We start from the raw sequence: 13,655 nt of genomic DNA on the forward strand, positions 1-13,655 counted from the left end.
ACAGGTGAGTCAGCTACTTCCTGGAATGAGGTGAGGTTTTACCTGTGACAGTGGTAGAACAGGTTAGACAGGAGAAGATTTTTATCCATCAACATGTGTGTTGTTGATTCTTGTCATAACCTTCTACATCAGTGTGTTCAGGTTTCAGTTTAAATATATCAGTTTAATCATAATTACACAAATTACAACACTAATACTGATAATTATAATAATATGTCACAGGAAATACTTCCCTTTTGATACTTTAACTACATTTGTCTATGCAGGACGGGAGTATTTTACTACAGTCTGGTGCTTTTACTAAAGTAAAAGATATGAATAAATCCTCAGTGTAACCTCAGTGCATCGTCCCCCTGCAGCCTAGGCCTATAGCAGCATAACTAAGGGATGGTTAAGTCCAGCTCTAACTATAAGCTTTGTCAAAAAGGAAAGTCTTAAGCCTGACCTTAAACGTAGAGACTGTGTCTGCCTCCTGAACCCAAACTGGGAGATGGTTCCACAGGAGAGGAGCCTGATAGCTGAAGGCTCTACCTCCCATTCTACTTTTAGAACCTCTAGGAACCACAAGTAGACCTGCACTTAGAGATCGTAGTGATCTGTTGGGACAGTATGGTTCTATGAGATCTTTCAGATATGATGGAGCTAGGCCTTTCAGGGCCTTGTATGTAAGGAGGAGGATTTTAAATTCAACTCTAGATTTTAACGGGAGCCAATGAAGAGAAGCTAATACTGGAGGAATATGATCTCTCTTGCTAATTCCTGTCAGTGCTCTTGCTGCAGCGTTTTGAATCAATTGGAGGCTTTTGAAATAGTATTTGGAGCCAGACAGTAACGAGTTACAATAATCCAGCCTGGAAGACACAAATGCATGAACTAGTTTTTCCGTATCACTCTGAGAGAGGATGTCCCTCATGTTGATGATATTACAAAGGTGAAAGAAAGCAGTCCTGGTCACCTGCTTTACGTGAGAATTAAAGGACATATCCTGGTCAAATATAACACCAAGGTTTTTCACAGTAGTACTGGAGGCCAAGGTAACGCCATCCAACAAAACCAGGTGATTAGATAATGAATCTCTGACATGTTTAGGGCCAAATACAATAACTTCTGTTGTCTGAGTTTAAAAGTAGAAAATTACCGGTCATCCGAGCCTTTATGTCTTTAAGGCGCTTGGAGTTTAACCAGCTGATTAGTTTCATCTGGTTTCATGGATTTATGCAGTAGATGCAGTTAAAAAGAAGAAATGTGAGAAGAATTTTATTATTATTATTATTATTATTATTATTATTATTATTATTATTATTATTATATTTATAAATATTATTATCATTCGGACAGATATTAGTCTTGGTTTTGTTGTACTTTTTTATATTGTTTAATTGTACAGTGCTAGCTGTAGTTCTCTGCTGTGACCACCGGAGGGCAGTAAACATACCTCAGACAGTTGTCGTTACTGACAGTGACCACTGGAGGGCAGTGATCGTGATGGTTTCTCTGTTGTTATTAAAGCGGCATCATGTAGTTCATCATTTCACCACCAGATGGAGACGAATCTCCATCACAGGTCATTTTAATGTCGAAGAAGCAGAAACCGGAAGTTATGAACAGGTGTTGGTAAATTAACCTGATTAATGTTAAGCTAGCAACGTAACTTCGGTCTCAAGTTAACGTTGTTTGTCCTAAAATAAAATAACTCGCGACTCTATGAAGAGGAAATAAATGATATGTAGATATCGAGAGTTATGTCCAGGTACAGTCATATTTCGTGTTAAAGTTGACTTCCTGTTCGTGTTTAGCTGTTAGCTTTAAAGCTAATAGAGGAGGAGCTTGCGTTGTTTTGGTTAAGTTAAAATATTATGTAGCTTTACACCTAAAGGTAAATCCTGCAGGGATCCAGACCAGGATACATTCATGTTCACACCAAATGAATGAAAAAATAATCTTTTTGTTGTCTTGTTTGTGTCTGACCAGCAGTCTGCAGCCTAAAGACACTCAGTTCATCATAGAAACCAAAGGTGGACACGCAATGTTTTATAATTCAGGCCTGGAACAACAGAGATGTGCGTTTTTATTTAATCAACTGTTGTAAATGATGTGAAGTGAAGAACAGTGACGTGATGTGTGTTTACTGCAGGTGGAGAACATGCTGATGGATCACCACAACCAGAGCAACTCAGGACAACACCACGACAAGAACCTGGGCAGATAAACTGTTGATGTCTCGTCTGTGACGTTAAATCGAGCTTAAATCTGAGATAAAAATAATAATGATTAAATTGACATATTTAATAAATAAAAGTCATAAAAAGCTGCTGGATGTGTTTCTGTGGCTTTAAAGTGTTCAGGTATTTGATAATGTTGAGATTCAAGAATCTGTCCAGTGAAGAAAAGATTTAATTCATAGATGAAACTCTAAGAAGAATTCTTCTGCTCATGTGAATCTAAATCAAAGTTAAACTAAAGATCTCCACATGAGCTCAAAGAGCTGTGGCTGTTAGAGGGTTCAGACATTTGGAGGTGGAGGGTTAGTGGCTGTAAAAAACTGAGAGACTGTGTCTTCAGTCTTCAGCTGCTTCACTGGTCCAACACTCAAAGCTTCTCCAGAATCCAGAGGAGAGTCTGAGGTTGAGAGTCTTCAGGTTGAGGGAGTCACTGACTGAACGGCTCAGTGAGTCGGGAGTTGAATCAAGAGCTGAACGGCTCCTCAGAGGGGCGGAGTCTGTGGGAGGCGGAGCCAACTTTTTTACTTTTTCAAAAATCTGAAATATTTCCCCAAAATTAGATGACAAATATACCAAAAAATGGTGGAAAAGTGTGAGCAAGTGGCTGTAGCGGGGGAGCGAGAGTCTGTATCTTCCCCTCCAATCACGTCGCTCCGTCTCCATCTTTCTCCATCTTTGCGTCGGCCAATCACCGTAGCCATTGTCCAAAATTGCGAGCCGGACCAATCGCGGTCCGCCATTTCCATCTTTCCGACGGCCAATCACGACGGCGCATCTCCAAAATTCAACCGTCCGGCCTTCACGCAGCCGCAGAAAACCTCTACTGTCATTTCAAATTTACCGCCTCGAATGATTGGAAAGACGTACAACCTTCAGCCGTCTGTAACTACAAAAGGTAAATATGTGGCTAATATCATTGTATTCCGTCAGCTGTCTAGCTTGGTCGGTGTTAACTTTTCATTCATCGCAAAACGTAAACACGCTCCTTTTTAATGTTGTATTAAATAAACTAACGTGTAGCTAGGCAGATATTAATGATATATTAAAGAGAGAAATAACTATTAAAAGAATCGACTGTGACGTCGCATCGCATGTGTAGTTCAAACGTGAACGTTTTGCTCCGACAGCAACGTACGTTACTGTAACTCCCGGTAACGTACAGTAACGCTCCATCACTGTAACGTACTGCTTATCAGTATGCCAGTATGACGTCAGAGTATGAGAGTATGTTCTTATTTACTTTTAGCATAACATTATGAATGAAATCTGTATAGTTTTCACTTCTGTTGTCACAAAAGTCTTGAATATGCACTGTTACCAGTTAATAATAAGCTACAGTAACGTTAGGCAGTAAATCTGTCTACTGGTAACACTCACTTCTGTTGTAACCACAGTCTTCAACATGCATCGCTGCTACTGGTTGATAATAAGCTAGTATTCACTTCTGTTGTCATAAATATATAATATGTAGGCTACTGCTGTTAGTTTATAATTAGCTGTTTGTTTGTGTGACTGTATGCAAGTAAGAACCTACAGTGTGCACAAATATCTGTGTATTAGTAAGTTACAAAAGTGTGCACATTGTTCATATTTGTGTCATGAGCAAATATTAGCTGTATTGGTATAAATATCATTTTCCTGTTAATAACAGATGGGTCCAAACAAAAAAAACATGGGGCCGTGGGAGAGGAGGAGGAGATCAGGCGTTTGGCCTCTGAGGCAGGAAACAGACCAGCACCTCGGCAGAAGAAGTGGCATGATCTATGTCTGAAGGTAAACCTGGACAGAGTGATATGTGTATCATATTAAATGTAAAGCTATGACATATTTAAAGGGAACACCTTCTTATTCGCTGTCAAACATAGAGATTGAGAAATGCCCAATGCACATGAGGGGACAGATGTCACTGTTTGGAGGTGCACAGAGCTGTAAATGTGGTTTTCATGTAAAGAATGTATCTGAAGTCTCTTATGACGTGCTGGTGTTGAATTCTGTTGTATTACAATTTTTTTTTATCTTGTCCGTGAACCTCTAGCCTTCCAGTTCGCTCCCTGTCTCAGTGCATCCAGGAACCTCATGTACAGTGGAACAGCAGCCAGGGCCTTCACCTGCTGAGACGCTACAGCCAGGACTCTACCTGCAGGTTCACCACCACCACCACCACCAAAGGATGTCTCCTCAGCTAGTGGTGAACCTTGGCATCAGTAAGTAATGAGGATTTACTTGTGCTGATATTTACATTATTATTATTAGAATTATTATTAATATAACTCCGGTTTCCTCCCACCCCTAAAGACATGCTTGTTAGGCTGATTGGTGACTCTAAATTGACCCTCGGTGTGAGTGTGAGTGGTTGTGTGTCTCTGTGTTAGCCCTGCGATAGACTAGCGACCTGTCCAGGTTGTACCCCACCTCTCGCCCGATGCCAGCAGGGATAGGCTCCAGCAACCCCCACGACCCTAGTGCAAGATTAAGTGATACAGAAGATGAGATGAGATGAGATTATTAATATACTCAACTATAAAAAATATACAAAGCCCCAGTTAAGGTCATCTTTTTCTTTTTGTCAGTTTACAAAGCCACGGTTTGGTGGCTCTCATGGTGCCATGTTAAAGCCAAACTTAAGTTTGGCTGGGAAGCATTCACTTATGTAAAGTAAAGAGAATGATACATAGATAGACTTTGATTTAATAAATATACTGGTACACTGTTATTGTTCTCATGTAGCAGTAACTATAGTGGGGCTTTCATGCATTCATTCCATGTTTAATTGATTTTGTTTTGGATTTGACTGCTGTGCCAATAATGATCGATTCATTCATTCATTACCATCTATGGTTATCATATAATGTGAACTGTGCCTTCATTCCCTCAGACCTCTGATGTATCCAGCCCCATCACAAGCCCCACAAAAAGAAAAGTGTCACCACCTGGACGCACACTGTTTCTCCTGTGTCTCTTCCTCCTTCTCCTGTTCCTGTATCAAGCTTCTTCCATTCTGCCTCCACTGCTACAGCTGTAAGAACATATTCTACTACACAAGAGCTGCTCTTGAGTAGATTGTTATCATATCGATGTATTAAACTTATTATTTTAAGTATTTTCTTTTCTTTTTATTGAGTGTTATCTGCCACCTCCTCCTGTGTCTCCCCAGGAACCCCCTCTGCTCCTCTCACCTTGCCATTGCCTAAAACTGTGGGGATCGTACCTGTTTCAGATGCTGCCTGGCTGCCCACAAAGCTGCTAAAGACATTTCAGCAGCCCTGTGGAAAGACCAGCGTCTTTTCAAAGACCTGAAACTGTGGTATGATCCACCAGAGTCCTCCCTCATATACCATCAGGTCCTCACTCCTGAGCGCTTCTTCCACCATGACTTTTCTCATGGAAAAAACATGGTGTGACATTCTTTGTCAATATGTATATAATGTAAATAGTTTTAAAAGAAAAAAGTCTTAATTTGCTGCTGTTCTATTTTGTTTTTTAACTTTAACACACGTGTTTGTGAGTGTGTGTGTGAAATTTGTAATAAATTTGTTACATTTCAGTGACTGTCTTCATTTTTTACTGCAAAAATGCAAACTCACTCATAGAAAACGATAACATTGTTGCAGTACTTCATTCAGAAATATAAAAATGACTATAAAAGTACATTTAGGTACATGTGATAACACTTGGTAGTAGTCTGTGTTAAAGGCCTCATGTTCCAACGGTGGAATCGAACCGGCGACCTTTGGGTCAAGAGCCTCCTATGCTTTTCTGCAGTTAAGTGTCATATTTGGTTAAATTTCTCAAATTAATAGACCAGAATATGTGTGATTTTACTTGTGATGGACAGTAGAGACACTAATAACTACAGGCTCCTTCCATTTTTTCAAAATTTCCTCTCTTTTCCCTTCTTCCCCCGCCTATCCAGACAATTGTTCCCCAGCTTTGGCTGGGGAACAATGACAAGCATACAAGCTTATTTATAAAAACTGGTCTCGAACCTGCAGGTTCGAGACCTACTGGTCTCGAACCTGCAACCTCCAGATTTGGAGGCTGCTTTTTTAACGCACCGAGCTACTTCTCAATTTAAAATATAAAATTTTTAACTTCTATTTCTGGTTGAAGTGGCCAAAAGCTGAAAAAAGGCAACTACCCAGCTCCAGGCAGGAGCCAGCGGTAGTAGGTAACGTAGAGGTCACGTAAAGGGTTTGATATCAGGAGGTCGAGGTTCGAGTCCCATCCTTCATGTTTTCCTGAGATTTTCACGTCCGAACCATCAACTCCTGACTCAAATGACTGGGACGAGTCAGATGAACGACTCTTTCTCTGAAACCACTCAGGTGGTGAGGGCCGTCCTTCCTCTGGGTGAGGAGGACTTCCTTCAAGTCACTGTCTGACCTGGAGCTGAACACACAACCTCCAAAACTTCATCACCACACCTGAGAGACACGGTGGACAACACACAAACGTCCTTTTAAAGCCTCACACTGATATTTCACCACAAAACCACCAGTTTAACAACAGGGACAAAATATTAGGAACAAAAATAATCACTCTTTAGTTTGATAAAAAGATTTTATTTTACCATAAAAAACAACAAATCACATTTTAATACACTTTCCTGTGAGGAGTCACTGTGGAAGAACATTTTATCATTTAATAAAAATAACTGTGTCCAAAGAAAGTGAGTCTTAGTTTCTCTGCTGTTTCTGAGGTGACTGTGCTGACCTGAAGTCAGAAGGTTTCTCTGTGAAGCTCATGATGAGACCAGCTCTGAGGAAAGGTTCAGGATGAGAAGGAGACCAAGTCAGACCACGACTCATCTTCAGTTTTCACCTGGAAACTCATCTGAAAAATAAAAAGAAGGACGACACGTCCTGGATTCACACGTGAAAAATGACTGAACTCAGTCTAAATGACGTGAACACACAAACAAACTAGAGGAGGAGGTTCCATGTGGAGTCAACCTCAGACCTTCATCATTTGTTCCTGTTGAAAAGTTAACGTACGTGATGGAAAGTCAAGTTTCTGTTGGACGACATCTTATATGTTTTCAGTTTTATTTATATTTCTGCAGCACATTTAAACAAAGCTCCCTCTGATCTTAAAAATCACCCATGTTTCTATCATTTGAGATTATCAGTAACAGACTGAACTGGCAGGTTTATTTCTACAGTGAACAGTTCAACAGCTTTGATACTTTAATTGTTAGTAGAATTGTTGATGAAATACAGAAAATCGTCTTTAAATCAACATTTATTTTGTCAGTTAATTATTTTTCTAAATGCAGCTGGATTTGACCAAAGAGTCTCAAATGTCCGATTTGTCCTGAACGCAGCGGACTGACCAGGAAGTGAAGACAGCAAAGCAGCAACACGTTGCCTCTGTCCGCGTGTTTCTTCCACGTTTCTCCAGTGAGTTGATCAACTGTGACTTAGTGGTGAACACTGAGACTGAGAGGAAGCGGCAGGTCAGTCTGCAGAGTCTGTTTTGACTCTTTAACCAGTGAATTGATGAGTCAGAGGCAGGAGGAGGCTCACTGCTCTGAAAACACACTCACCTGCGCAGGTGAACGCAGCCTGTTGATCAACACAAACACTGACACCAGACTAAAGGAGAGGAACCAGAGAAACGGTTTTACCTTCAGCAGCAGGAGGAGGAGGAGGAGGAGGAGGAGTGATGAAGATCAAATAAATCAGAGTTCCTCCTGATCCTGAACGATTTAATGAACCCAGAGGACAGGAAGTGTTTTTAAACTATCACCATCACTGCCCTCCAGTGGTCAGTGTCAGAAACTACAACTGTCCACATCCACTAACAATGATCCTCAAAGAGACTTTATGACTCATTTCGTGAGAAGAGAAAACCCAGTAGAGAAGGATGAGCTGGTGCTGAGGCTGGTGATCTAGAAATCTAAGGACAAACTTCCTTTGGTTAAACTTTGTGAATAGCTCAGTGAGGTGAGACGTCCTAGTAACGCCTCCTTGTTCTTAGGTCCTAGGTTCAACTCTAGGCTACTGACTTCTTTCTGTTGTTGCTTCTGAGGGAAGTGAACTATGAACACAACAACAAAAAGCTGCACATCCAGGTTGAAGAGTAGCTCAGTGAGATCAGCTGTGGTTCTGTCTCTCAGTCTGAAACCAGTGGATCAAATCCAGAGCTCTGCTTTCTACATTTTATTCTCTAAGTGACAGAGGAAAAACTAAAATGCTTTTAAAGTTTTAAGCATCTCTGCGTCTCTGGGGTCGTGGCTCATGATGTTAAGTCTTTCCTCAGAGGTTCTGAAGGTTTGGGTTCAAGCCCTGGATGGTTCAGTCCATTTTAAATATTAATACCAAGATGAAAGACTGAAAACATGTAAAAGTAGATGTGTTGTTGTCTCTGGGTCAGTGGCTCAAGTGGTTAGAGTCTTTCTCTAAGGACTGGGAGGTTGTTGGTTTGATCCCTGGACAGTTTACTTTTTATTTTAATGTCCAACATCCAGAGAAAAGACTAAAAAACCCTGATATAATCTGAACATAGTAGCTTTTCTCTGGTGGCCTAAGGTGTTAGGTTAGTTCATTAATGTTCTGGAGACATGTGTTCAATCCCCCATGAGAACTTTTAGATTTAATCAACCACAGAAACAAACAGAAAAGCTCCAGGAAGAGTGAGAACATGTGTGGTCAGATAGCTCAGGCTGGTAGAGGACTTCTTGGAGGTTCTGAAGACGTGGGTTCAAATCTTATCGTAGTCTATGAATTTTAGAGTCCAACACTCAAAGTAGAGACTGAAAAGCTCCAAGAAAGAGCAGGAACATGTGGACAAATAGCTCAGACTGTTAGAAGAGTCTATGATAAGTGTTAAGTCATGGGTTCAAATCTCATGACAGTCGTGACTTTTGGAGATCAACACCAAAAGAAACAGATGGAAAATGTCAATGAAAGACTAGAAACCTGCAGTTAAATAGCTCAGAGAGTTAAATGAGGGGTTGAAACTTTTTAAGTCATGGGTTCAAATCTTATGACAGTCGTGACTTTTAAAGTCCAGGTTCCAAAGTGACGATGACAAAAGCGCTCAGAGAGAAGGTCCAAGTGTGAGGGGTTCTCGGTGGCGTGTGGTGGTTCAACCGCGGCTGGAAGTCGCAGGAGATTGGTTCGAATCCCGCCCGTTGTCGGGGGCCTGGATCATCAGAGTGGGTCCTGTGGTAGCAGGCGCGGGGGGGCCGTGTCCTCCCCGTGGTTTCTGAGAGGTAGAAGGACGGGGTTATGTCTCCCATAACTAAGAGCAGCTGGAGTTTTACAGTGAGGGGGGAGGAGTCAGCAGAGAGGAGGAGCTAGTGGGTTAATGGGATGGGTCAAAGGTGAGGTGGGAGGAGCCTGGTGCAGTGGGGGAGGAGTCAGTCGAGAGGAGTGGCTAGTGGGTTAATGGGTGGAGTCAGTGTGTGGTGGGAGGAGTCACTCAAGGGGAGTGGGTTAATGGGTGGAGTCAGTGTGTGGTGGGAGGAGTCAGCATAGGGGGAGGGATTCATGGGAGGAGTCTGCAGAGGGGGGAGGGCCTTCATCATCTCTTTGCCGCCGCACGTGGAAAAGCTGTGGGGGTCCAGTACAAACATATCTGTCCCTCCAAACAGAGGGACAGATATAAATAATCTATAAAAAAAATATACGTTACCTGCAGCGCGAAGATCCTCCTCTTCACGTGAAGTCCTGGAAACCATCATGGCCACGTCTCCTCCTGGAGAGATTAGAACAAAACATGTTAGTCTACAATTATGAAACAGTCAAACAATACTACGTACATAATATAACAAACAATAACATAACATCATTTTAAACCACTTTAAAACGATCATTTAATTTAATACACTGCACCTTTTGCAAAGTTGCTGTTGTTCAGGTGAAGTCTTAGAAACCATCATGGCCGCGTCTCCTCCTGATGTTCTGGAGTGATAGAAGTCGGAGGTTAGAACAAAACCCACGAACTAATATGCAACAGGCTGCAACAAAATGAGTGTCTATTTTAACAATACCTGTTACTCTAGTATTAAAAAATAGTTATAGTAAAAAAAAAAAGTTAATAAAAGTCCACAACTAGTATGCATCCTACTGTAGGTTAAAAAAAAGAAAATTATGTAAGAGTTTTGATTAAAATGTTAAAAAGCCATAAACTGAACAATTTAAAAAGCGTTTTAAATGTTAATGTAAGATACTTTACCTATAGGGTGTTATTGCTTGTGAAGGTCCTGTTCTCTGGGTTGAGTCTTGGAAACCATCATGGCCGTGGACCGGTGTAGTGATATAGAAGCAGATGTTAGAACAAAACCGTTTGTCCAGTAAAAAAGTCATCGTATAGTATGTCCAGCAGAAAAGTCAAAGTATAGTATGTGATAAGAAATGTATGAAAAAAAAGTCGTAGTATAGTATGAATTAAAAAAGTCATATTATAGTATGCAATAGAAAAGATATAATGTACTATGTTGTGTATAGTATGTTGAATGAAAAAGTCATGGTGTACTATCATGAAGACAGCTTTTGCTACTTGTTTCTGTTTCTGATCTACTTGGTTAAAGTTGAAGCCAGAGTCGTATGATCCAGCATTCAACATGTACAGTATCAGAAGGTGGACAACTTCTACGTTTCCAAGATCTAAAGACAAAGAACAGCCTCGAAAACAAAGACTTCTATAGACACTTGCAGCTGAGAGATTATTCCCCAAAAGAGATGAGGTCAAATGAAACTATAAATAAGGTGATTGGTGTTATCAGCGATTCACACAAACATCTCTGCTTTCTATCGAGCTTTGGGTGACAGCAGGAAGGAATCAACACTTTATAAAAAAGCAAAAAGGGAAGCAGAGCTAAAAATCCAAATACAAGAGGAGGAGTGGCACCACATGTGTGAGACACAACGTACAACAACAAATTCATTCATATGGAGGAAGTTCTGCTGGAAAAACCTGACTCACTATTTTATAACAGCAAAGATAAAAATCTAGGCAACTGGCTTCACAGCAGGACTGCTGGAGATTATGTGGGAGCGTGGAGGCAGAAAAGAAACGCATCTTCTGGAAGTGTATAAAAATGAGGATATACGGGCAAAATGTTAACTCAGTCGTAAAAAAATGTCTTGGGATGTGAAATTCCAAACACAAGTGATGATTCTTGGGAATATTGAGAAGGTTGTAGTGAAAGAAGATCTGTACTTGACTAAAGTGTTACTAGCAGAGAGTAAGACACAAGAAACTGGCTCAATGTGAACGCTCCAAAACAGGAGCAGTGGTTATGGAAAGATCAACTCAAAGAGGACGTATGCTAAATGCTAATGCTAAATGGACCAGTGGACTGAATAGTAGCATCTCCAGACAGTCTGTTAGTGTTATTATTGTTACTTTAACTTGTATCTTCTTTGATGTATTGTTTTTTGCCGACATACATGTGAAAACTCAATAAAAATTTAAGTTATCAAAAAAATGTCTGTGATAAAAAAAAAAAAGTCATAGTATAGTAACTTAAAGGTAAAATGTTTCACATTCTTAAAACTTTGTTGCAAAGACAAAACATCCCAACTTTAGTCTTTCATCAAGTAGCAGTGTCTGTCTTGGTGTCTCTTGTGTTGTGGTGTCCTGTGTTGTTGCTTGATTTACTGGTGGTGGGGGACAAAGGAATATAACTTTCTTCACTAATTTTAGACTTTTCTGAAATGATTTCACTGGTAAATGTCTGAGTTGAAGGATTTCAGGTGAACTCAGAGAAATAAACATTCACATTCAGTCTCATTCATTCACAGATTCAAATTACCTAAATGTTTGTTCCATGTGCTCCATCCACACCTGCCCAGGTAGGAGGCCAGACTGGCAAACAGGAAGTGGAAGATTCCAACTAGATTTATAGGAGGGGGAGGTGGACTGTACCACGTTGAGTGTTGTATAAGGGGTGTTTGGTAGATGTACACCATGCAGTCACACAGTTTCAACATCTGTAGTTAAAAGTTAGATACTGAACGGAGACAAACAAATGAAGACAGATGTGAGAAAATCAACGATGAGAAACATCAGAAAGGACTGTTGATGCTGGCAGGTTTATGATATTCCTTTGTGTCTTTCTTTTGTTAATAGTAGTATTATGTGTGTTATTTTTCTACTCTGTTACATGTTGTTTTTCTCATCTTACCTCTTTTTTCTATAGATACAGCAGTTTTAAATTGCACTGAATATGAAGAATTGTTACAATGACAATGAAGTGATTCAGATTTATTTCCTGAAAACATGAACACAACAAGCTTCCTGATGATCTGATTGGCTGATTGTTGTCTCCTCTCACAGCTTCACTGAGGAAAACAGCTGCAGGTTTACAGCAAACACTGGATCTTTGTGTTGATACAAACTGTGTTTACTGTACTATAACTAAAAGAAGTATGAACTGACTCCAACCCTCCACAGTCTACAGTCTGGACTCTTCACAAGATCAAGAAGCTGCTTCACTCCTGAATCTTTCAGTTTGTAGTTTTTACTCAGGTCCAGATGTTTCAGATGGGAGGGGGTTGGACTTCAGAGCTGAGACTAGATAATAACAGCTGATCTCTGACAACCTGCAGAAACTCAGTCATTTATAAGTTAAAAAGACAAAGTTCATGACTGACTAAACATTCAATTCAGAATTATAAACATGGCTTCTTTTACAATATACAGAGCATGACAGATATAAATGCATTATATTTAAAGCAAAACACACACACACACAAAAAAAAAACACCAACTTCATGGCACAGTAATGTAATACTAAAAATTATATTTAATAATAATTTATTTCCATAGTCTTTCTGAACTTGAGTTCATAGTTCTGCAATATTTTTCTATATTAAAATCTTTATTTTTTATATTTAAATGTAATGTAAAAATAATAACAGTCCTTCTTGCAGGAGTTTCATTTATAAGTGGTACTTTATTTTCATTCACTACAGCACACAAGTGTTTCGACTTTTACTTTTGAATTTTAACCGGAAGTACTATCCGTATGTAATTTGTAATAACTTAACGCTTCACCTGTAATGACAGTTTCTGTCCACTAGAGGGAAGCAGCACTCGTTGTCTGTATGTGAGTCCATAGACATGATAGAGTGAGAGCCACATGCTAGGCTAGGTTAGCTGGTGCTAATTACAGCGGATTTTCTATGTCTGTTCTATTTAGTGACTTTGTTTCACATAAATGACACCTCGGATTAACACTGTTCCACAAGTTTCAAATGCGAATCGCATTCCTCTCATAGTTTCGCATTTTTTAATTTATATATTTCTTGTTTTATGATAAGTCGTACAGTAAACTGAAGCTGTAGCATTTGTGCTAGTTAGATGTTCCCGATTGGTAAATTTAATCCGCTACCATCAAACTAAACGATATCGACAGCAACGCAAAAATAATCAGTGAAATAAAATAGATATTTGATGATGTGCGTGAATTATTTGATCTGT

General features: G+C 39.9%; 2 long non-coding RNA genes across 3 annotated transcripts; both read left to right on the plus strand.

Annotated features, from left to right (window-relative positions):
• The first annotated feature begins 1,608 nt into the window (after positions 1 to 1,608).
• LOC125001068 lies at positions 1,609 to 2,256 on the plus strand. Of its 2 annotated transcripts, none has more exons than XR_007111477.1 (3): positions 1,609 to 1,750; positions 1,975 to 2,060; positions 2,135 to 2,256. It is a non-coding gene; the product is annotated as an uncharacterized LOC125001068 (long non-coding RNA). The 2 variants fall into 2 exon arrangements; XR_007111478.1 differs by having other exon boundaries at positions 1,615 to 1,750; positions 1,972 to 2,060.
• Positions 2,257 to 3,712: 1,456 nt separating this feature from the next.
• LOC125001055 lies at positions 3,713 to 6,096 on the plus strand. The gene is made up of 4 exons (XR_007111461.1): positions 3,713 to 3,995; positions 4,258 to 4,426; positions 5,098 to 5,240; positions 5,377 to 6,096. It is a non-coding gene; the product is annotated as an uncharacterized LOC125001055 (long non-coding RNA).
• Positions 6,097 to 13,655: the final 7,559 nt, after the last annotated feature.

The sequence above is a fragment of the Mugil cephalus genome, chromosome 23 (assembly GCF_022458985.1).
Source record: "Mugil cephalus isolate CIBA_MC_2020 chromosome 23, CIBA_Mcephalus_1.1, whole genome shotgun sequence".
NCBI lineage: Eukaryota > Metazoa > Chordata > Actinopteri > Mugiliformes > Mugilidae > Mugil > Mugil cephalus.